We start from the raw sequence: 24,215 nt of genomic DNA on the forward strand, positions 1-24,215 counted from the left end.
GAGAAGGGGAGATGCAACGTGACCTGGGTGTCGTGGTGCACCAGTCATTGAAAGCAAGCGTGCAGGTGCAGCAGGCAGTGAAGAAAGCGAATGGTATGTTGGCATTCATAGCGAGGGATTTGAGTATCGGAGCAGGGAGGTTCTGCTGCAGTTGTACAGGGCCTTGGTGAGACAACACCTGGAGTATAGTGTGCAGTTTTGGTCTCCTAATCTGAGGAAAGACGTTCTTGCCTTAGAGGGAGCACAGAGAAGGTTCACCAGATTGATCCCTGGGATGGCGGGACTTTCATATGAGGAAAAGACTGGATAGACTCGGCTTGTACTCGCTGGAATTTAGAAGACTGAGGGGGGAATCTTATAGAAACTTACAAAATTCTTAAGGGGTTGGAGAGGCTAGATGCGGGAAGATTGTTCCCGATGTTGGGGGAGTCCAGAACCAGGGGTCACAGCTTAAGGATAAGGGGGAAGTCTTTTAGGACCGAGATGAGAAAGGTTTTTTTTCACACAGAGAGTGGTGAATCTGTGGAATTCTCTGCCACAGAAGGTAGTTGAGGCCGGTTCATTGGCTATATTTAAGAGGGAGTTAGATGTGGCCCTTGTGGCTAAGGGATCAGGGGGTATGGAGAGAAGGCAGGTACGGGATACTGAGTTGGATGATCAGCCATGATCATATTGAATGGCGGTGCGTACAGGCTCGAAGGGCCGAATGGCCTACTCCTGCACCTATTTTTTATGTTTCTATGTTTCTATGTTTCACAGATGCTGCCTGACCTGCTGAGTTACTCCGGCATTTTGTGTCTATCCTCGTAAATCTTTGCACGCTTGACTGCTTAACAACAGCTGGGTGACCAAAACTGAAGATGCTACTCCAAATGCCACCTCACCAACATCTTGTACAACTTCACCAACGTCTTGTACCACCTCACCAACATCGTACAACCTCAACAAAGTCTTGTACAACCTCACCAACATCTTGTACAACCTCACCAATGTCTTGTACAACCTCACCAACATCGTACAACCTCACCAACGTCTTGTACAACCTCACCAACATCATACAACCTCACCAATGTCTTGTACAACCTCACCAACATCATACAACCTCACCAATGTCTTGTACAACACCAACGTCTTGTACCACCTCACCAACGTCTTGTACAACCTCACCAACATCTTGTACAACCTCACCAACATCATACAACCTCACCAACATCTTGTACAACCTCACCAATGTCTTGTACAACCTCACCAACATCTTGTACAACCTCACCAATGTCTTGTACAACCTCACCAATGTCTTGTACAACCTCACCAACGTCTTGTACAACCTCACCAACATCATACAATCTCACCAATGTCTTGTACAACCTCACCAACTTCTCGTACAACCTCACCAACATCTTGTACAACCTCACCAACATCATACAACCTCACCAACGTCTTGTACAACCTCACCAACGTCTTGTACAAACTCACCAATGTCTTGTACAACCCCACCAACGTCTTGTACAACCCCACCAAAGTCTTGTACAACCTCACCAACATCTTGTACAACCTCACCAACTTCTCGTACAACCTCACCAACATCTCGTACAACCTCACCAACATCTCGTACAACCTCACCAACATCTCGTACAACCTCACCAACATCTCGTACAACCTCTCCAGCATTTTGTGTCTATCCTCGTAAATCTTTGCACGCTTGACTGCTTAACAACAGCTGGGTGACCAAAACTGAAGATGCTACTCCAAATGCCACCTCACCAACATCTTGTACAACTTCACCAACGTCTTGTACCACCTCACCAACATCGTACAACCTCAACAAAGTCTTGTACAACCTCACCAACATCTTGTACAACCTCACCAACTTCTCGTACAACCTCACCAACATCTCGTACAACCTCACCAATGTCTTGTACAACCTCACCAACATCATACAACCTCACCAACATCATACAACCTCACCAATGTCTTGTACAACCTCACCAATGTCTTGTACAACCTCACCAACATCTCGTACAACCTCACCAACGTCTTGTACAACCTCACCAACATCTTGTACAACACCAATGTCTTGTACAACCTCACCAACATCATACAACCTCACCAATGTCTTGTACAACCTCACCAACTTCTCGTACAACCTCACCAATGTCTTGTACAACCTCACCAACTTCTCGTACAACCTCACCAACATCTTGTACAACCTCACCAACATCATACAACCTCACCAACGTCTTGTACAACCTCACCAACGTCTTGTACAAACTCACCAACGTCTTGTACAACCCCACCAACGTCTTGTACAACCCCACCAAAGTCTTGTACAACCTCACCAACATCTTGTACAACCTCACCAACTTCTCGTACAACCTCACCAACATCTTGTACAACCTCACCAACATCTCGTACAACCTCTCCAGCATTTTGTGTCTATCCTCGTAAATCTTTGCACGCTTGACTGCTTAACAACAGCTGGGTGACCAAAACTGAAGATGCTACTCCAAATGCCACCTCACCAACATCTTGTACAACTTCACCAACGTCTTGTACCACCTCACCAACATCGTACAACCTCAACAAAGTCTTGTACAACCTCACCAACATCTTGTACAACCTCACCAACTTCTCGTACAACCTCACCAACATCTCGTACAACCTCACCAACATCTCGTACAACCTCACCAACATCTCGTACAACCTGACCAACTTCTCGTACAACTCACCAACATCTTGTACAACCTCAGCAACGTCTTGTACAACCTCACCAACGTCTTGTACAACTTCACCAACGTCTTGTACAACACCAACGTCTTGTACAACCTCACCAACATCTTGTACAACCTCGCCAACGTCTTGTACAACCTCACCAACGTCTTGTACAACCTCACCAATGTCTTGTACCACCTCACAATGTCTTGTACCACCTCACCAATGTCTTGTACCATCTCACCAATGTCTTGTACCATCTCACCAATGTCTTGTACAAACCTCACCAACGTCTTGTACAACCTCACCAACGTCTTGTACAACCTCACCAACGTCTTGTACGTATAAAGCCCTAAATGGACATTCCCCCCCTACATCAAAAATCTTCTAACCCCCCTCTCTATCTCCAGGTCCCTCAGGTCGGCCGACTTGGGGCTACTCACTATCCCGCGGTCTAGGCTTAAGCTCAGGGGTGACCGCGCTTTTGCGGTTGCAGCTCCTAGACTGTGGAACAGCATCCCTCTCCGCATCAGAACTGCCCCCTCCATCCACTCCTTTAAGTCCAGGCTCAAAACCTATTTCTACTCCCTAGCGTTTGAGGCTCATTGAGGAGGCGCTGTGAACTGTTTGTGTGCTACTGTATATTTCATTTCTTTTAAATTAGTACCTAATCAGATGTACAGCACTTTGGTCAACGTGGGTTGTTTTTAAATGTGCTATACAAATAAAATTGACTTGACTTGACTTGACTTGACTTGTACAACCTCACCAACGTCTTGTACAACCTCACCAATGTCTTGTACAACCTCACCAACATCGTACAACCTCACCAATGTCTTGTACAACCCCACCAATGTCTTGTACAACCCCAATGTCTTGTACCAGCTCACCAATGTCTTGTACAACCCCACCAACGTCTTGTACAACCTCACCAACGTCTTGTACAACACCAATGTCTTGTACAACCTCACCAATGTCTTGTACCAACCTCACCAACGTCTTGTACAACCTCACCAACATCTTGTACAACCTCACCAACGTCTTGTACAACCTCACCAATGTCTTGTACAACCTCACCAACTTCTCGTACACCAACGTCTTGTACAACCTCACCAACCGTCTTGTACAACCTCGCCAACGTCTTGTACAACCTCGCCAACTTCTCGTACAACCCCACCAATGTCTTGTACAACCTCACCAACATCATACAACCTCACCAATGTCTTGTACAACCTCACCAACTTCGTACAACCTCACCAACATCTTGTACAACCTCACCAACGTCTGGTATAACCTCACCAACTTCTCGTACAACCTCACCAACGTCTTGTACAACACCAACGTCTTGTACCACCTCACCAACTTCTTGTACCACCATACCAACGTCTTGTACAACCTCACCAACGTCTTGTACAACACCAACGTCTTGTACAAACTCACCAATGTCTTGTACCACCTCACCAACTTCTCGTACCACCACACCAACGTCTTGTACAACCTCACCAATGTCTTGTACAACCTCACCAACTTCGTACAACCTCACCAACATCTTGTACAACCTCACCAACGTCTGGTATAACCTCACCAACTTCTCGTATAACCTCACCAACGTCTTGTACAACACCAACGTCTTGTACCACCTCACCAACTTCTTGTACCACCATACCAACGTCTTGTACAACCTCACCAACGTCTTGCACAACCTCACCAATGTCTTGTACAACCTCACCAATGTCTCGTACAACCTCACCAATGTCTTGTACAACCTCACCAACTTCTCATACAACCTCACCAACGTCTCGTACAACTTCACCAACGTCTCGTGCAACCTCACCAATGTCTTGTACAACCTCACCAACGTCTCGTACAGCCTCACCAATGTCTTGTACAACCTCACCAACGTCTCGTACAACCTCACCAATGTCTTGTACAACCTCACCAACATCATACAACCTCACCAACGTCTTGTACAACCTCGCCAACTTCTCGTACAACCTCACCAACATCTTGTACAACCTCACCAACGTCTTGTACAATACCTGTAGCAGTCCGCCAACCTCTGCCCTGGAAGACGTGGGAGTCGTGGTGAAACCCCAGAGAGTTGGCACAGCTCAGGGACGGCACGGTGGCGCAGTGGGTAGTGCTACTGCCTCACAGCGCCGGACGGAGTCCAGGGGCTCGATCCTGACCAAATGTAAACGGAGCTGCCGGCTCCGGCCAGCCCGGAGTCCCACAGCAGGGGTGGACAAATCCCACCGGCCCGATCGGCCGCGGGAGTCCCGACGAGGCCGAGATCGGCCGCCTCGCCCGGATCAACGTGAAACACCGACCCGGTCTCCCTCTCCACAAACGCTGCCTGACCGGCCGAGTGTCGCCAGCGTTTGTAGGTTGTTAGGACAGAGAACAAAACAGCAGCTTAAACAGATAAACCAACTCAAATAAATGCTTAACTGTGTCGGAACCAGTTTTATGTCTGGAGAACATGGACAGGTGACTTTTTAGTCGAGACCCTCCTTCTCGACTGAAACGTCACCTATCCACGTTCTCCACAGATGCTGCCTGACCCGCTGAGTTACTCCAGCACTCTGTGAAACGTCACCTGTCCACGTTCTCCACAGATGCTGCCTGACCCTCTGAGTTACTCCAGCACTCTGTGAAACGTCACCTATCCACGTTCTCCACAGATGCTGCCTGACCCGCTGAGTTACTCCAGCACTCTGTGTCTTTTTCAGAAGAGAACGACCTCTTATTTCTGACCCTGCTAAGGCGTTCATGACACAACGATGAACGGTCTGGTTTAGTTTAGGTTAGAGACACAGCGTGGAAACAGGCACTTCGGCCCACCGGGTCCGCGTCGCCCAGCGATCCCCGCGCACTAACGCAAGCCCACACCCACTAGGGACAATTGACACATATACCAAGTACACAGACACGAGCCAATTAACCTACATACCTGTACGTCTTTGGAGTACCGAAGATCTCGGAGAAAACCCACGCGGGTCACGGGGAGAACGTACAAACTCCGTACAGACGGCGCCCGTAGTTGGGATGGAACCTGGGTCTCCGGCGCTGTAGTAAGGCAGCAAATCTGTCGCGGTGCAACTATCAGGGCTCCCGCCTCTACAAGGAGTGGCTGCTTCTGCCTGCCTGCCTTATTTCCACTTTCATTTCTAGACTCAGGTATATCCTGTCCCCGGTAGTTCAGGCTCCAACGCACAACACAGTAATTAGCAATCATTTATGGAGACAAATGGGCCCAACCGCACCTTGGCAGCAAAATTACCTCAGAATCCTCCTCCCATCACCTCCCCACGGCCACAAGGTCGAGCTAGTTTGCTTCCTTGTATCCTGACACTGTGTGAGCAGTTTTTGGCCCCGTATCTGAGGAAGGACGTGCTGGCTCTGGAGAGGGTTCAGAGGAGGTTTACGACAACGATCCCAGGAACGAGCGGGTTAACCCGCTGGGTAAATGTAAAAATCGTCCCTAGTGGGTGTAGGATAGTGTTAGTGTGCGGGATCGCTGGGCGGCACGGACTTGGAGGGCCGAAGGGGCCTGTTTCCGGCTGTATATATATGATATGATATGATATGATATGATAACCCACCATGAGGGGATCTTATCGAAACGTATAAGATTATTAAGGGGTTGGACACACGCTAGAGGCAGGAAACACGTTCCCAATGTTGGGGGGAGTCCAGAACCAGGGGCCACACAGTTTAAGGATAAGGGGTCGGCCATTTTAAAACTGAGATGAGGAAAAACTTTTTCAGTCAGAGAGTTGTGAATCTGTGGAATTCTCTGCCTCAGAAGGCAGTGGAGGCCAATTCTCTGAATGCATTCAAGAGAGAGCTGGATAGAGCTCTTAAGGATAGCGGAGTCAGGGGGTACGGGGAGAGGGCAGGAACGGGGCACTGATTGTGGACGATCAGCCATGATCACATTGAATGGCGGTGCGTACAGGCTCGAAGGGCCGAATGGCCTCCTCCTGCACCTGTTTTCTATGTTTTCTATGAAACCCGAGCACCCGGAGGAAAGCCACGAGGTCACGGGGAGAACGTGCAAACTCCGCGCAGACAGGGCCCGTGGTCGGGACGGAACCCGGGTCTCTGGCGCTGTGAGTCTAGTTTAGTTCAGAGGTACGGCGCGGAAACAGGCCCTTCGGCCCATTGCCTCCAGGCACACCAACACTGTCGACGTGTAACCAATTAACACACAAGCCCGCACGTCTTTGGAGTGTGGGAGGAAACCGGAGCGCCCGGAGAAAACCCACGCAGGTCACGGGGAGAACGTGCAAACTCCGCGCAGACAGGGCCCGTGGTCGGGACGGAACCCGGGTCTCCGGCGCCGTGAGGCGGCGATCCTACCCGCCGCGCCACCCCACAATTCGACGAGGAATCCCCCCGGGATAGAAACATAGAAAATAGGTGCAGGGGTAGGCCATTCGGCCCTTCGAGCCTGTACGCACCGCCATTCAATATGATCATGGCTGATCATCCAGCTCAGTATCCCGTACCTGCCTTCTCTCCGTACCCCCTGATCCCTTTAGCCACAAGGGCCACATCTAACTCCCTCTTAAATATAGCCAATGAACCGGCCTCAACTACCTTCTGTGGCAGAGAATTCCACAGACTCACCACTCTCTGTGTGAAGAAATGTTTTCTCATCTCGGTCCTAAAAGACTTCCCCCTTATCCTTAAGCTGTGACCGCTGGTTCTGGACTCCCCCAACATCGGGAACAATCTTCCCGCATCTAGCCTCTCCAACCCCTTAAGAATTTTGTACGTTTCTATAAGATCCCCCCCCTCAATCTTCTAAATTCCAGCGAGTACAAGCCCAGTCTATCCAGTCTTTCTTCATATGAAAGTCCCGCCATCCCAGGGATCAATCTGGTGAACCTTCTCTGTTCTCCCTCTGTGGCAAGAATGTCTTTCCTCAGGTTAGGAGACCAAAACTGTACGCAATACTCCAGGTGTGGTCTCACCAAGGCCCTGTACAACTGCAGCAGAACCTCCCTGCTCCTAAACTCAAATCCTCTCGCTATGAATGCCAACATACCATTGGCTTTCTTCACTGCCTGCTGCACCTGCATGCCTACTTTCAATGACTGGTGCACCATGACACCCAGGTCTCGTTGCATCTCCCCTTCTCCTAACAAAGGGGGATTCTTTGTTCAACTCCCTTTCCCCTATCCCACCGTCCTACCTGCGTTTGAAAACGCCGCCGATCATTGCGCTGCTAGGCCGCCACCGAGAGGGGTTCATCGTGTCCGCGCCTCGCCCTCCTCGCCCGGAGGACCCCAGCCCCCACCCCCACTCCGGGATCAGCCGGGCAGGGAGGGGCGCAGAGGAAGGTGGGGTGTGCGGAGATCTGGGGGCCACGGGGAACTGGGGAGGGAGGACACCTGTGTGTGTGTGTCTGTGCTCCAGGGCTTTGAAGGTGGGGTCACCAGGAGTGGGGCGCTGGCTGGCTGGGATCGGGATTGGCCTGGGGGTGGGGGGAGGGGAGTCACTGATGGGGGGGGGGGGGGGGATAGGGGAGAGCGGAGGGTGAGGGGATCACGAGTCTGGCGAGAGAAACAAGTTGTCGAGAGGGGCGTGTAGAATGGAGTCGGGCCCTTCGGCCCGTCCGGGTCCCTGCTGACCCCCCTGTTTTACACAAACCCCATTTTATTCTCCCAATGCTCCCGTCTCCCCCAATCGGCAAAAGTGGATGTGGGAGGAGACCGGAACACCCGGAGGAAACCCACGCGGGTCACGGGGAGAACGTGCAAACTCCACACACACACGCACGCGCGCACACACACGCGCGCACGCACACGCACACAGACAGACAGCGCCAGAGGTCAGGATCGAACCCTGGGGGCTTTGGCGATGTAAGTTTAGTTTAGTGTGGAGAGACAGTGGGGGAAACAGGCCTTTCGGGCCTAACGAGTCTGCCCCATACGCCAATCTGTTCTACACACACACACACACACACACACACACACACACACACACACACACACACACACACCCCACACACACAGACAGACAGACAACACTCGAGGTCGGGATGGAACCCGGGTCTCCGGCGCTGTGAGGCAGCGGCTCTGCCCGCTGTCCAACCGTGTTGTAGGGGGCGAGGAATGCCCCCAGAAGAGACACGGAGGTCGGGGAAGGCGAGGGATGTGGGAGGGAGGGAGGGAGGGATGGAGGGAGGGAGGGAGGGAGGGAGGGAGGGAGGGAGCGAGAGGCGAGGTGGGGCAGAGGGGAGTGGTGGGGGGGACGGACTGGGAGATTCGGGGAGAGCTTCTCACGGCAGCGGCGCCCGTGGACGCTGTGGCCCAGGAGTGTGGCAGAGCCTTGGGCCTAGTCAGCTCGGAGAAGCCTGCGGCCTTGCCTCTCCCACACACGCTCCCCTCCTGCTCCCCACAGACACAGGTAACACAGGGCACTATCGATTTACAAGTTGCTGCAGATTAAACATTAACTCCGGTCGGTCACCATCGGCAAGAGGGAGGGAGGGAGGGAGGGAGGGAGGGAGGGGTTCGACTCGGAGTTAAAGCGACGATCTGTGAAGTGGGCTCTCTGGCGCGGCGGTAGAGTTGCCGCCTCACAGCGCCGGGAGACCCGGGTTCCATCCCGACTACGGGCGCCGTCTGTACGGAGTTTGTACGTTCTCCCCGTGACCTGCGTGGGTTTTCTCCGAGATCTTCGGTTTCCTTCCACACTCCAAAGACGGCAGGTTTGTAGGTTAGTTGGCTTTGGCAGAATATTTAAATTGCCCCCAGTGAGTGTGGGCTAGTGTTAGTGAGTGGGGATCGCTGGTCGGCACGGACTCTGTGGGCCGAAGGGCCTGTGTCCGTGCTGTCTCGCGAAACCAAACCAAGCTAAGCTTCCCCCTTCTCTATGAAAACAGCCGGCCGCAGTTCGTAACCTTGGTTGTACACAGATGTTCAGGTTGCCAACTATCTCACTCCCAAATACGGGACAAGGTGACGTCACCGCCCCGCGCCCTAAGCGACCTCATCCAGCCAGCGGCCACGTGCTCCCTCTCCAACAATGGCGGCCGCCCAGGCCGGGAGGCGGGTTGCTAGGCAACCTCCGTCAGGCGGCACCCAGGCCTCCGGGCCTACACTGTCCGGACCTACACTGCCGGGCCTACACTGTCCGGACGGACCTGCACTGTCTGGGCCTACACTGTCCGGGCCTACACTGTCCGGGTCTACAGCGTCCGGGCCTACACTGTCCAAACCTACACTGTCCGGGCCTACAGTGTCCAAACCTACACTGTCTGGGCCTACACTGTCCGGGCCTACACTGTCCGGGTCTACAGCGTCCGGGCCTACACTGTCCAAACCTACACTGTCCGGGCCTACAGTGTCCAAACCTACACTGTCTGGGCCTACACTGTCCGGACGGACCTGCACTGTCTGGGCCTACACTGTCCGGGCCTACACTGTCCGGACCTACACTGTCCGGGACCACGCTCTCCGGGCCTACAGTGTCCGGGCCTACAGCGTCCAGGCCTACAGTGTCCGGGTCTACAGTGTCCGGGCCTACACTGTCAGGACCTAGACTGTCCGGAGCTAAAGTGTCCGGGCCTACACTGTCAGGGCCTACAGTGTCCGGGCCTACACTGTCCTGGCCTACAGTGTCCGGGCCTATAGTGTCCGGGCCTACAGTGTCCGGGCCTACACTGCCAGGCCTACAATGCCCCCTGGGCCTAATACGGGACAAGGGCGGTCCCGTACGGGACAAACCAATTTAGCCCAAAATACGGTTTGTCCCGGCGAATACGGGACAGTTGGCAACCCTAACAGATGTATGTATTGACTGTTTGGTTTGGCGGGGAGATGTTAGCAGCTACTAATTCCTGGCCGTTCACATCTCAGTGGGTGGAACACATGGAAGCGATTATCAAGATGAAGCACGATACTGCCTCTACTCCCTGAGAAGTTTAAAAGGGACTCGGTACAGTGTCAGACGTCTACCGATGTTATCGCAAAGTTTTGCCATTGGAGCGTTTCAAAAACATTTACACAGGTACATGGGCAGGTCATGCGTTCATCAGTGATAGGAGCAGAATTCGGCCCATCCGCCATTCAATCATGGCTGGCCTATCTCTCCCTCCTAACCACATTCTCCTGCTTTCTCCCCATAACCCCTGACACCCGCACTGATCAACAATCTACCTATCTCTGCCTTAAATACACCCACTGACTTGTGGCCTCCACGGCCGTCTGTGGCAAAGAATCCCACAGATTCACCACCCTCTGACTAGAGAAATTCCTCCTCATCTCCTTCCTAAAGAAACCTCTTCACACTGAGGCCGCCCACCCAACGGCCCAACTTGCCCACAACGACCATCATGGCCCATTACCCAGGTCACACAAGTCAACCTCCCCTCCCACCGACTCCATCCACACCTCGCGCTGCCTCGGCAAGGCCAGCAGCCCAGACCGTCGCGCACAAACCAACCTCCCTCCCCTCCCACCGACTCCATCCACACCTCACGCTGCCTCGGCAAGGCCAGCAGCCCAGACCATCACACAAACCAACCTCCCCTCCACTGACTCCATCCACACCTCACGCTGCCTCGGCAAGGCCAGCAGCCCAGACCGTCGCGCACAAACCAACCTCCCTCCCCTCCCACCGACTCCATCCACACCTCACGCTGCCTCGGCAAGGCCAGCAGCATCATCAAGGACCAGTCTCACCCCCGGACACTCCCTCTTCCCCCCCTCCTCTCCCATCGGGGCAAGAGGTACAGAAGTGTGGAAACGCACAAACCTCCAGATTCAGGGGCAGTGTCTTCCCGGCTGTTATCGGACAACTGAACCATCCCACCACAACCAGAGAGCAGTGCTGGACTACTATCCACCTCACTGGAGACCCTCGGACTATCCTTGAGTGGACTTTGCCGGCTTTACCTCGCGCTAAACGTGATTCCCTTTACCACGTGCCTGCACACTCTCTCCCCGGTACCCCCTGACTCCGCTAGCCCCTAGAACTCCATCCAACTCTCTCTTAAATCCATCCAGTGATTTGGCCTCCACCGCCCTCTGAGGCAGAGAATTCCACACATTCGCAACTCTCTGGGTGAAAAGGTTCCTTCTCACCTCAGTTTTAAACGGCCTCCCCTTTATTCTTAGACTGTGTGTGTGTGTGTGTGTGTGGCCCCTGGTTCTGGACTCGCCCCCCGACATTGGGAACATTTTTCCTTGCGTCTAGCTTGTCCGGTCCTTTCCTAAAAAGTTTTTTCTCACCTCAGTTTTAAGGTTGGCAATAAACTCGGACTTAACCGACCGAAATGAACTTCACCCTCCAAGGGATAAAGAGTGATAAAGAGTTCAGGCTCTCGAGTCCTGGCACTCTCCTGCCTCCAACCTCCCCTGGTGACCTGAGTGATTGAGAGACGTTCCCTAGGAGGCTGAGGTTGGCCAGATGGACAGTAATAGACAATAGGTGCAGGAGGAGGCCATTCAGCCCTTCAAGCCTGTACGCACCGCCATTCAATGCGATCATGGCTGATCACTCTCAATCAGTACCCCGTTCCTGCCTTCTCCCCATACCCCCTCACTCCGCTATCCTTAAGAGCTCCATCCAGCTCTCTCTTGAAAGCATCCAACGAACTGGCCTCCACTGCCTTCTGAGGCAGAGAATTCCACGCCTTCACCACTCTCTGACTGAAAAAGTTCTTCCTCATCTCCGTTCTAAATGGCCGACCCCTTATTCTTAAACTGGGCCCCTGGTTCTGGACTCCCCCAACATTGGGAACATGTTTCCTGCCTCTAATGTGTCCAATCCCCTAATTATGTTATATGTTTCAATAAGATCCCCCCTCATCCTTCAAGCAGGTGGTGATTGAGGGACGGTCCCCAGGAGGCTGGGAATGGATGGGACGGCAGTGATGGAGGATGCTGCTGGTGTCCTACCAAGCGCTGGTGGCCCGTGCCAAATGGATGGGACGGCAGTGATGGAGGATGCTGCTGGTGTCCTACCAAGCGCTGGTGGCCAGTGCCAAATGGGTGGGACGGCAGTGATGGAGGATGCTGCTGGTGTCCTACCAAGCGCTGGTGGCCAGTGCCAAATGGATGGGACGGCAGTGATGGAGGATGCTGCTGGTGTCCTACCAAGCGCTGCCAGTGCCATCCTCTCCGCTGCCGTGGGGGGGGGGGCAGCCGGGCGAAGCCCGCGGACGCCAACGGGATCAACAAGCTCACCGGGAAGGCCGGCTCCGTCCCGGGGTTGGAATTGGAGTTGGAATCACGGGGAGGTGGTCTCGGAGGGGAGGAGGCTCCTCAAACTGCGGAGCATCCCGGACAATAACAGCTCACCCCCTCCGCGACGCGCCGGTCAACCGGAGGAGCACGCAGACTGGGCGGTCGTTTCGCGGAACACCCTCGCTCAGTCCGCCTGAACCTTCCCGATCTCCCGGTTGCCAAACCCTTCAACTCCCACGCCGACCTCCCTGTCCTGGGCCTCCTCCACTGTCGGAGTGAGTGAGGCCCAGCGCAAATTGGTGGAACAGCACCTCTCATATTTCGCTTGGGCGGCGGTACGAACATTGACCTCTCTAACTTCAGGTAGCCCCGGCATTCCCTCTCTCTCTCCATCCCCTCCCCTCCCCCACCCAAGTCGCACCAGCTTCTCGTTCTCACCCAGCGCACAGCCGACAAAGGCCCGTTTCCTTCCCCATCGTCACTTTTTTTTTGCACGTCTTTCATTCATTGTCCTTTATCTCTCCACGTCACCGTCTGCCGTGTCTCTCGGTTACTCCTACCCCTGACCAGGGTCTCGACCCCGAAACGTCACCCACTCCCTCTCTCCAGAGATGCTGCCCGTCCCCCCGCTGAGTTACTCCGGCTTTCTGTGTCGACCTGCGGTTTAAAACCAGCGCCTGCTGTTCCCCTCTCGCACATTCAGCGACGGACTGGTCAATAATAGACAACAGACAATAGGTGCAGGAGGAGGCCATTCGGCCCTTCGAGCCTGTACGCACCGCCATTCAATGTGATCATGGCTGATCATTCTCAATCAGTACCCCGTTCCTGCCTTCTCCCCATACCCCCCTGACTCCGCTATCCTTAAGAGCTCTATCCAGCTCTCTCTTGAATGCATTCAGAGAATTGGCCTCCACTGCCTTCTGAGGCAGTGAATTCCACAGATTCACAACTCTCTGACTGAAAAAGTTTTTCCTCATCTCAGTTCTAAATGGCCGACCCCTTATTCTTAAACTGTGTGTGGCCCCTGGTTCTGGACTCCCCCAACATTGGGAACATGTTTCCTGCCTCTAACGTGTCCAACCCCTTAATAATCTTAAACGTTTCGATAAGATCCCCCCTCATCCCCTAATTATCTTATACGTTTCGATAAGATCCCCTCTCATCCTTCTAAATTCCAGTGTATACAAGCCTAGTCGCTCCAGTCTTTCAACATATGACAGTCTCGCCATTCCGGGGATTAACCTGGTGAACCTACGCTGCACGCCCTCAATAGCAAGAATATCCTTCCTCAAATTTGGAGACCAAAACTGCACACAGTACTCCAGGTGCGGTCTCACCAGGGCCCGGTACAACTGCAGAAGGACCTCTTTGCTCCTATACTCAACTCCTCTTGTTGAGGGTCCCACCGAGATGCAGCACAGAATGCCACAGGAGATCCATCTTCCCTGTGGCTATCAAACTGTACAACCCCCTCCTCCTTCTGTCGTGGGGTAAACTGACTCACCCCCCCCCCACACCCCCTCCCAATCTTTACACATCCCCAATCCTTTCCACTCGTTAATTTAATTTCAGCGAGACACAAATTACTGGAGTAACTCAGCAGGTCAGCCAGCATCCCTGGGGAACCAAATTGAAATGCAATGTAAATATGTTCGCACTTCATTTTCGTTCTTCCCTTTACCATGTACCTGTACACTGTGGACGGCTCGACTGTAATCGTGTGTTGTCCCTCCGCTGACGGGTTAGCACGCAACGAAAGCTTTTCACTGTACCTCGCTCGGGTCACGGGACAGTAAACTAAAAACTGAAACATCAGTCTCACCGTCGCCCAAACCGACCTCCCTCCCACCGACTCCGTCCACACCTCGCGCTGCCTCGGCAAGGCCAGCAGCCCAGACCATCACACAAACCGACCTCCCCTTCCATCGACTCCATCCACACATCACGCTGCCTCGGCAAGGCCAGCAGCCCAGACCGTCACGCACAAACCGACCTCCCCTTCCACCGACTCCATCCACACCTCACGCTGCCTCGGCAAGGCCAGCAGCCCAGACCGTCGCGCACAAACCAACCTCCCCTCCACCGACTCCGTCCACACCTCGCGCTGCCTCGGCAAGGCCAGCAGCCCAGACCATCACACAAACCAACCTCCCCTTCCACCGACTCCATCCACACCTCGCGCTGCCTCGGCAAGGCCAGCAGCATCATCGAGGACCAGTCTCACCCCCGGCCACTCCCTCTTCTCCCCCCCTCTCCCATCGGGGCAAGAGGTACAGAAGTGTGGAAACGCACAGCTCCAGATTCAGGGGCGGTTTCTTCCCGGCTGAACCATCCCACCACAACCAGAGAGCAGCGCTGGACTACTATCCACCTCACTGGAGACCCTCGGACTATCCTTGATCGGACTTTGCCGGCTTTACCTCGCGCTAAACGTTATTCCCTTTACCATGTGCCTGTACACTGTGGACGGCTCGATTGTAATCGTGTGTTGTCTCTCCGCTGGCCGGTTAGCACGCAACAAAAAGCTGTTCACTGTACCTCGGTACGCGGGACAATAAACGAGACTGGACTGGAAGACGAGGGCGTGGGGGGGGGCGCGCGCGGTTGTGCACCTCCACCCACAGGTTCCCCCCTCCAAGTCACGGGCCACCCAACCTGGTGATGGTATTTATTCACAAAACGCTGGAGTAACTCAGCGGGTCAGGCAGCATCTCGGGAGAGAAGGAATGGGTGACGTTTCGGGTCGAGACCCTTCTTCGGACTGGGCGATGGAACCCTTGCGTGATACGGCGTGGAAACAGGCCCTTCGGCCCAACCGGCCAACGTGCCCCAGCTGCACCAGTCCCACCTGCCCGCGCTTGGCCCACATCCCTCCACACCCGTCCTGTCCATGTACCTGCCCAGGTGTTTCTCAGTCTGTAGAAGGGTCTCGGCCCGTAGTGTCACCTGTTCCGTTTCCCCGGAGGTGCAGCCTGACCCCCCCCGCTGAGTTGCTCCGGCACTCTGTGTCCATCTTAGACGTGTCTTTGAAATGGACTTGGTCGCCCCCCCCGATCGGACTTTAGGCACAAAATGCCGGAGTAACTCAGCGGGCCAGGCAGCATCTCGGGAGAGAAGGAACGGGCGACGTTTCGGGTCGAGACCCTTCTCCGTGCGCGGCTCGTGTTATGCATGAACACTCCCCTCCCCTCCCCGAACAATGCCGTAGCAGCAGTGAGTCACAGAGCTAACAAGCAGCGGCATTTCAACCCGCCGCTGTGCTCCAGATGTTCTCTCGCACGACCCCCCCCCTGTCTTCGCATCAATCACACAGCGCTGCCAACGCCGGTCGGCGATTGAACGGGAACAGGGGCGTCAATCAGCGCACATGTCCGCAAAGGCCCCCGGAACACAAAATAGCGCACACGTCTCCTTATATGGTCACAGGCAGCCTTCTGCCTTCCCATCTGGAATTTAGAAGACCGAGGGGGGATCTTACAGAAACATACAAAATTCTTAAAGGGGTTGGACAGGCTGGATGCGGGAAGATTGTTCCCGATGTTGGGGAAGTCCAGAACCAGGGGTCACAGCTTAAGGATAAGGGGGAAGTCTTTTAGGACCGAGATGAGAAAACATTTCTTCACACAGAGAGTGGTGAGTCTGTGGAATTCTCTGCCACAGAAGGTAGTTGAGGCCGGTTCATTGGCTATATTTAAGAGGGAGTTAGATGTGGCCCTTGCGGCTAAAGGGTTCAGGGGGTATGGAGAGAAGGCAGGTACGGGATACTGAGCTGGATGATCAGCCATGATCACATTGAATGGCGGTGCGTACAGGCTCGAAGGGCCGAATGGCCTCCTCCTGCACCTATTTTCTATGTTTCTATCTGCAGACCCACGGCGTGGGAGGTCGAGCTGGGATTTAAAAGGGAAACTCTGCAGCGAGAAGATTGGCCACACTTACATAGAAACATAGAAAATAGGTGCAGGAGGAGGCCATTCGGCCCTTCGAGCCTGTACGCACCGCCATTCAATATGATCATGGCTGATCATCCAACTCAGTATCCTGTACCTGCCTTCTCTCCATACCCCCTGATCCCTTTAGCCACAAGGGCCACATCTAACTCCCTCTTAAATATAGCCAATGAACCGGCCTCAACTACCTTCTGTGGCAGAGAATTCCACAGACTCACCACTCTCTGTGTGAAAAAAAACTTTCTCATCTCGGTCCTAAAAGACTTCCTCCTTATCCTTAAACTGTGTGGCCCCTGGTTCTGGACTTCCCCAACATCGGGAACAATCTTCCCGCATCTAGCCTGTCCAACCCCTTAAGAATTTTTGTACGTTTCTATAAGATCCCCCCTCAGTCTTCTAAATTCCAGCGAGTACAAGCCCAGTCTATCCAGTCTTTCTTCATATGAAAGTCCCGCCATCCCAGGGATCAATCTGGTGAACCTTCTCTGTACTCCCTCTGTGGCAAGAATGTCTTTCCTCAGATTAGGAGACCAAAACTGTACGCAATACTCCAGGTGTCGTCTCACCACTTTTCTCTCCAGAGATGCTGCCTTTGCTCCAGCACTTTCTCTCACTTGAGGTCGCCCCGGCATTCCCTCTCTCCCTCCCCCACCCAAGTCGCACCAGCTTCTCGTTCTCACCCAGCAAAGAGCCTCTTGCTATTGAGGGCGTGCAGTGTAGGTTTACCAGGTTAATTCCCGGAATGGCGGGACCGTCATATGTTGAAAGACTGGAGCGACTAGGCTTGTATACACTGGAATTTAGAAGGATGAGAGGGGATCTTATCGAAACGTATAAGATTATTAAGGGATTGGACACGTTAGAGGCAGGAAACATGTTCCCAATGTTGGGGGGGGTCTAGAACCAGGGGCCACACACAGTTTAAGAATAAGGGGTAGTAGGCCATTTAGAACGGAGATGAGGAAAAACTTTTTCAGTCAGAGAGTTGTGAATCTGTGGAATTATCTGCCTCAGAAGGCATTGGAGGCCAATTCTCTGAATGCATTCAAGAGAGAGCTGGATAGAGCTCTTAAGGACAGCGGAGTCAGGGGGGGTATGGGGAGAAGGCAGGAACGGGGCACTGATTGAGAATGATCAGCCATGATCACATTGAATGGCGGTGCGTACAGGCTCGAAGGGCCGAACGGCCTCCTCCTGCACCTGTTGTCTATTGTCCCCCACCCAAGTCGCACCAGCTTCTCGTTCACACCCATCAAACAGCCAACAGCGGCCTGCTGCCTTTATCATCGTAACTTTTTTTGCACATCTTTAATTCATTAGGAACATAGACAATAGGTGCAGGAGGAGGCCATTCGGCCCTTCGAGCCTGTATGCACCGCCATTCAATGCGATCATGGCTGATCATTCTCAATCTGTACCCCGTGCCTGCCTTCTCCCCGTACCCCTTGATTCCACTAGCCCCTAGAGCTCTATCTAACTCTCTCTTAAATCCATCCAGTGATTTGCCCTCCACTGCCCTCCGTGGCAGAGAATTCCACAGATTCACAACTCTCTGACTGAAAAAGTTTTTCCTCGTCTCAGTTCTAAATGGCCTACTACCCCTTATTCTTAAACTGTTTGTTCGTTATCTCTGCACATCACCTTCTGTATCCCTCGTTTCTCTTATCCCGAACCAGTCTGAAGAAGGGTCTCGACCCGAAACGTCGCCCGTTCCTTCTCTCCGGAGATGCTGCCCGACCCGCTGAGTTACTCCGGCTTTTTGTGTCTAGTTTATTGTCAGGTACAGTGGAAATGTTGTGCTTTGATCAGTCGTTTTCACACCTTACCCTTCCACATCTCTCCCCCCGACTCTCAGTCTGAAGAAGGGTCTCAACAGACAATAGACAATAGGTGCAGGAGGAGGCCATTCAGCCCTTCGAGCCTGTACGCACCGCCATTCAATGCGATCATGGCTGATCGCTCTCAATCAGTACCCCGTTCCTGCCTTCTCCCCGTACCCCCTCACTCCGCTTATCCTTAAGAGCTCTATCCAGCTCTCTCTTGAAAGCATCCAACGAACTGGCCTCCACTGCCTTCTGAGGCAGAGAATTCCACACCTTCACCACTCTCTGACTGAAAAAGTTCTTCCTCATCTCCGTTCTAAATGGCCTGCCCCTTATTCTTAAAACTGTGGCCCCTTGTTCTGGACTCCCCCAACATTGGGAACATGTTTCCTGCCTCTAATGTGTCCAATCCCCTAATTATCTTATATGTTTCAATAAGATCCCCCCTCATCCTTCTAAATTCCAGTGTATACAAGCCCAATCGCTCCAGCCTTTCAACATACGACAGTCCCGCCATTCCGGGAATTAACCTGGTGAACCTACGCTGCACGCCCTCCATAGCAAGAATATCCTTCCTCAAATTTGGAGACCAAAACTGCACACAGTACTCCAGGTGCGGTCTCACCAGGGCCCGGTACAACTGCACACAGTACTCCAGGTGCGGTCTCACTAGGGCCCTGTACAACTGCAGAAGGACCTCTTTGCTCCTATACTCAACTCCTCTTGTTATGAAGGCCAACATGCCATTGGCTTTCTTCACTGCCTGCTGTACCTGCATGCTTCCTTTCAGTGACTGATGCACTAGGACACCCAGATCTCGGCCCGAAACGTCGCCCGTTCCTTCTCTCCGGAGATGCTGCCTGTCCCGCTGAGTTACTCCAGCATTCTGGGTCTATCTTCAATGGTCTCAGCCTGACGACAAGAGTCATAGCAATGAAACAGGCCCTTCGGCCCCAAAAAAGACACAGAGAGCAGGAGGAACTCAGCGGGTCAGGCAGCACCTCGGGAGAAAAAGGATAGGTTACTTCAGGGATCCAGCGCGGAAACAGGCCCTTCGGCCCACCAAGTCCACGATGACCACTATCCTACACACACACACACTCACGAAGGACAATTGTTCCCCCCCCCCCCCCCCCCAACTTACAAACCGGCACGTCTTTGGAATGTGGCAGGAAACCGGAGCGCCCGGAGAAAACCCACGTGGTCACGGGGGGGGGGGGGAACTCAAAAAGCTGGAGTAACTCAGCTGGGACAGGCAGCGTCTCTGGAGAGAAGGAACGGGTGACGTTTTGGGTCTGACGTCACCCATTCCTTCTCTCCAGAGACGCTGCCTCTGAGTTGCTCCAGCTTTTTGAGTCCTATTCTTCAGACCGCGACGTGGTCACGGGGAGAGCGTACAAACTCGAGCGCAGGCAGCGCCCGAAGTCACGATCGAACCCGGGTCTCCGGCGCTGTTGTCCTGTTGAGGTCCACAGCCAACAACGGCCCATTGTGGGCCCCACATTTCCTTGGCTATCCCTTGCTTTCTGCAGAAAGAAACATGGAAAATCGGTGCAGGAGGAGGCCATTCGGCCCCTCGAGCCTGTACGCGCCGCCATTCACTGTGATCGCGGCTGACGGTCCACAATCAGTAACCCGTGCCTGCCTTCTCCCCATATCCCTTGATTCCACTAGCCCCTAGAGCTCGATCTAACTCTCTCTTTTAAATCCATCCAGTGAATCGGCCTCCACTGCCCTCTGTGGCAGAGAATTCCACACATTCACAACTCTCTGGGTGAAAAAGTTCCTTCTCAGTTTTAAATGGCCTCCCCTTTATTCTTAGACTGTGTGTGTGGCCCCTGGTTCTGAACTCCCCCAAGATTGGGAACATTTTTCCTGCGTCTATTATATCTCATCTTCTTCTACTGGTTTCTCCAAATAGACAATAGGTGCAGGAGGAGGCCATTCGGCCCTTCGAGCCTGTACGCACCGCCATTCAATGTGATCATGGCTGATCATCCACAATCAGTACCCCGTTCCTGCCTTCTCCCCGTACCCCCCTGACTCCGCTATCCTTAAGAGCTCTATCCAGCTCTCTCTTGAACGCGTTCAGAGAATTGTCCTCCACTGCCCTCTGAGGCGGAGAATTCCACAGATTCACAACTCTCCGACTGGAAAGGTTTTTCCTCGTCTCCGTTCTAAATGGCCCGCCCATTATATCCCATATCTCTCGTTCCCCTCCCCCCGACCAAAAACCTAACGAAGGGTCTCGGGCCGAAACGTCACCGATTCCACCTCTCCAGAGATGCTGCCCGACCCGCCGGGTTACTCCAGCTCGTGGTGTCTGCCGGAATGGCTCAGCAGGTCAGGCAGCATCGAGGTTCAGACGTTTGTAAGTGGAAACCTCGCCATGTTACTCTTGCACTGGTGGCGACAATTTACAGAAGAGGCGATTTTCGGGGCGGTCGCGGTGGGGCGGCGGTAGAGTTGCCGCCTTACAGCGAATGCAGCGCCGGAGACCCGGGTTCCATCCCGACTACGGGCGCCGCCTGTACGGAGTTTGTACGTTTGCCCCGTGAGTTTTCCCCGAGATTGTCGGTTTCCTCCCACACTCCAAAGACGTACAGGTTTGTAGGTTAATTGGCGTGGTAAATGTAAACATTGTCCCTGGTGGGTGTAGGATAGTGTTAGTGTGTGCGGGGATCGCTGGGTGGCGCGGACACGGTGGGCCGAAAGGGGCTGTCTCAGCCCTGTATCTCTAAATCTAAACTAAACTAAACAATTAACCTACAAACCCGCACGTCTTTGGGTTAGGAGGAGGGGGAGTTCAACGAGATCTGGGTATCCTAGTGCATCAGTCACTGAAAGGAAGCATGCAGGTACAGCAGGCAGTGAAGAAAGCCAATGGAATGTTGGCCTTCGTAACAAGAGGAGTTGAGTATAGGAGCAAAGAGGTCCTTCTACAGTTGTACCGGGCCCTGGTGAGACCGCACCTGGAGTACTGTGTGCAGTTTTGGTCTCCAAATTTGAGGAAGGATATTCTTGCTATGGAGGGCGTGCAGCGTAGGTTCACTAGGTTAATTCCCGGAATGGCGGGACTGTCGTATGTTGAAAGGCTGGAGCGATTGGGCTTGTATACACTGGAATTTAGAAGGATGAGGGGGGATCTTATTGAAACATATAAGATAATTAGGGGATTGGACACATTAGAGGCAGGAAACATGTTCCCAATGTTGGGGGAGTCCAGAACAAGGGGCCACAGTTTAAGAATAAGGGGTAGGCCATTTAGAACGGAGATGAGGAAGAACTTTTTCAGTCAGAGAGTGGTGAAGGTGTGGAATTCTCTGCCTCAGAAGGCAGTGGAGGCCAGTTCGTTGGATGCTTTCAAGAGAGAGCTGGATAGAGCTCTTAAGGATAGCGGAGTGAGGGGGTATGGGGAGAAGGCAGGAACGGGGTACTGATTGAGAGTGATCAGCCATGATCGCATTGAATGGCGGTGCGTACTGGCTCGAAGGGCTGAATGGCCTCCTCCTGCGTCTATTGTCTATTGTCTTTGGAGCGTGGGAGGAAACAGGGGGAAACGTATAAACCCCACCACACAGACACACAGACAGACAGAGCGCCCAAGGTCAGGATCTCCAAATGCTGGAGTAACTCAGCGGGACTGGCAGCATCTCGGGAGAGAAGGAATGGGTGACGTTTCAGGTTGAGTGTGAGGAAGGGTCTTGACTCGAAACGTCACCCATTCCTTCTCTCCAGAGATGCTGCCTGTCCCGCTGAGTTACTCCAGTCATTAATCAGGCCATATAAGGAACAATGTGCAGACTTCTGCTCGCCTTGCTGCAGGAAGGATGTCATTAAACTGGGAAGGATGTAATAAAGATTTATGTGGACGTAATTGCCTCTGGGAGTTTACAGTTAGTGAGAAGAGGTTGTACGGGCTGGGAGTTTTTCTCCCCCTGGAGTGTAGGAGTCCAAGGGGTGACCCCAAGAGTTTTATTGCCATTTGTACGTTCTCCCCGTGACCTGTGTGGGTTTTCTCCGAGATCTTCGGTTTCCTCCCACACTCCAAAGACGTACAGGTATGTAGGTTAATTGGCTGGGCAAATGTAAAAATTGTCCCTAGTGGGTGTAGGATAGTGTTAATGTGCGGGGATCGCTGGGCGGCACGGACTTGGAGGGCCGAAAAAGGCCTGTTTCCGGCTGTATATATATGATATATGATATGATATGATATGATGTCCCAAAATGGAATAATGAAATTCTTAAGATGCATCTATTGAGGTGGTCCATCACCCTGGGAAGATGCGTCTACTGAGGTCCATCACCCTGAGAAGACGCATCTACTGCGGTTGTCCATCACCCTGGGAAGATGCGTCTATTGAGGTGGTCCATCACCCTGGGAAGATGCGTCTACTGTTGTCCATCACCCTGGGAAGATGCATCTATTGAGGTGGCCCATCACCCTGGGAAGATGCATCTATTGAGGAGGTCCATCACCCTGGGAAGATGCATCTATTGAGGTGGTCCATCACCCTGGGAAGATGCATCTATTGAGGAGGTCCATCACCCTGGGAAGATGCATCTATTGAGGAGGTCCATCACCCTGAGAAGATGCATCTATTGAGGTGGTCCATCACCCTGGGAAGATGCATCTATTGAGGTGGTCCATCACCCTGGGAAGATGCATCTATTGAGGTGGTCCATCATCCTGGGAAGATGCATCTATTGAGATGGTCCATCACCCTGGGAAGATGCATCTATTGAGGTTGTCCATCACCCTGGGAAGATGCATCTATTGAGGTGGTCCATCACCCTGGGAAGATGCATCTATTGAGGTGGTCCATCACCCTGGGAAGACGCATCTATTGAGATGGTCCATCACCCTGGGAAGATGCATCTATTGAGGTGGTCCATCTCCATGGGAAGATGCATCTATTGAGGTGGTCCATCACCCTGGGAAGATGCATCTATTGAGGTGGTCCATCTCCATGGGAAGATGCATCTACTGAGGTGGTCCATCACCCTGGGAAGATGTATCTATTGAGGTGGTCCATCACCCTGGGAAGATGCATCTACTGAGGTCCATCACCCTGAGAAGATGCATCTACTGCGGTTGTCCATCACCCTGGGAAGATGCGTCTACTGTTGTCCATCACCCTGGGAAGATGCATCTACTGAGGTGGTCCATCACCCTGAGAAGATGTATCTACTGAGGTGGTCCATCACCCTGGGAAGATGCATCTATTGAGGTGGTCCATCATCCTGGGAAGATGCATCTATTGAGGTGGTCCATCACCCTGGGAAGATGCATCTATTGAGGTGGTCCATCACCCTGGGAAGATGCGTCTATTGAGATGGTCCATCACCCTGGGAAGATGCATCTATTGAGGTGGTCCATCACCCTGGGAAGATGCATCTATTGAGGTGGTCCATCACCCTGAGAAGATGTATCTATTGAGGTGGTCCATCACCCTGAGCAGATTCATCTACTGAGGTCCATCACCCTGGGAAGATGCATCTATTGAGGTTGTCCATCACCC

Source organism: Rhinoraja longicauda, chromosome 19, assembly GCF_053455715.1.
Source record: "Rhinoraja longicauda isolate Sanriku21f chromosome 19, sRhiLon1.1, whole genome shotgun sequence".
In the NCBI taxonomy this organism is placed as follows: Eukaryota; Metazoa; Chordata; class Chondrichthyes; order Rajiformes; family Arhynchobatidae; genus Rhinoraja; species Rhinoraja longicauda.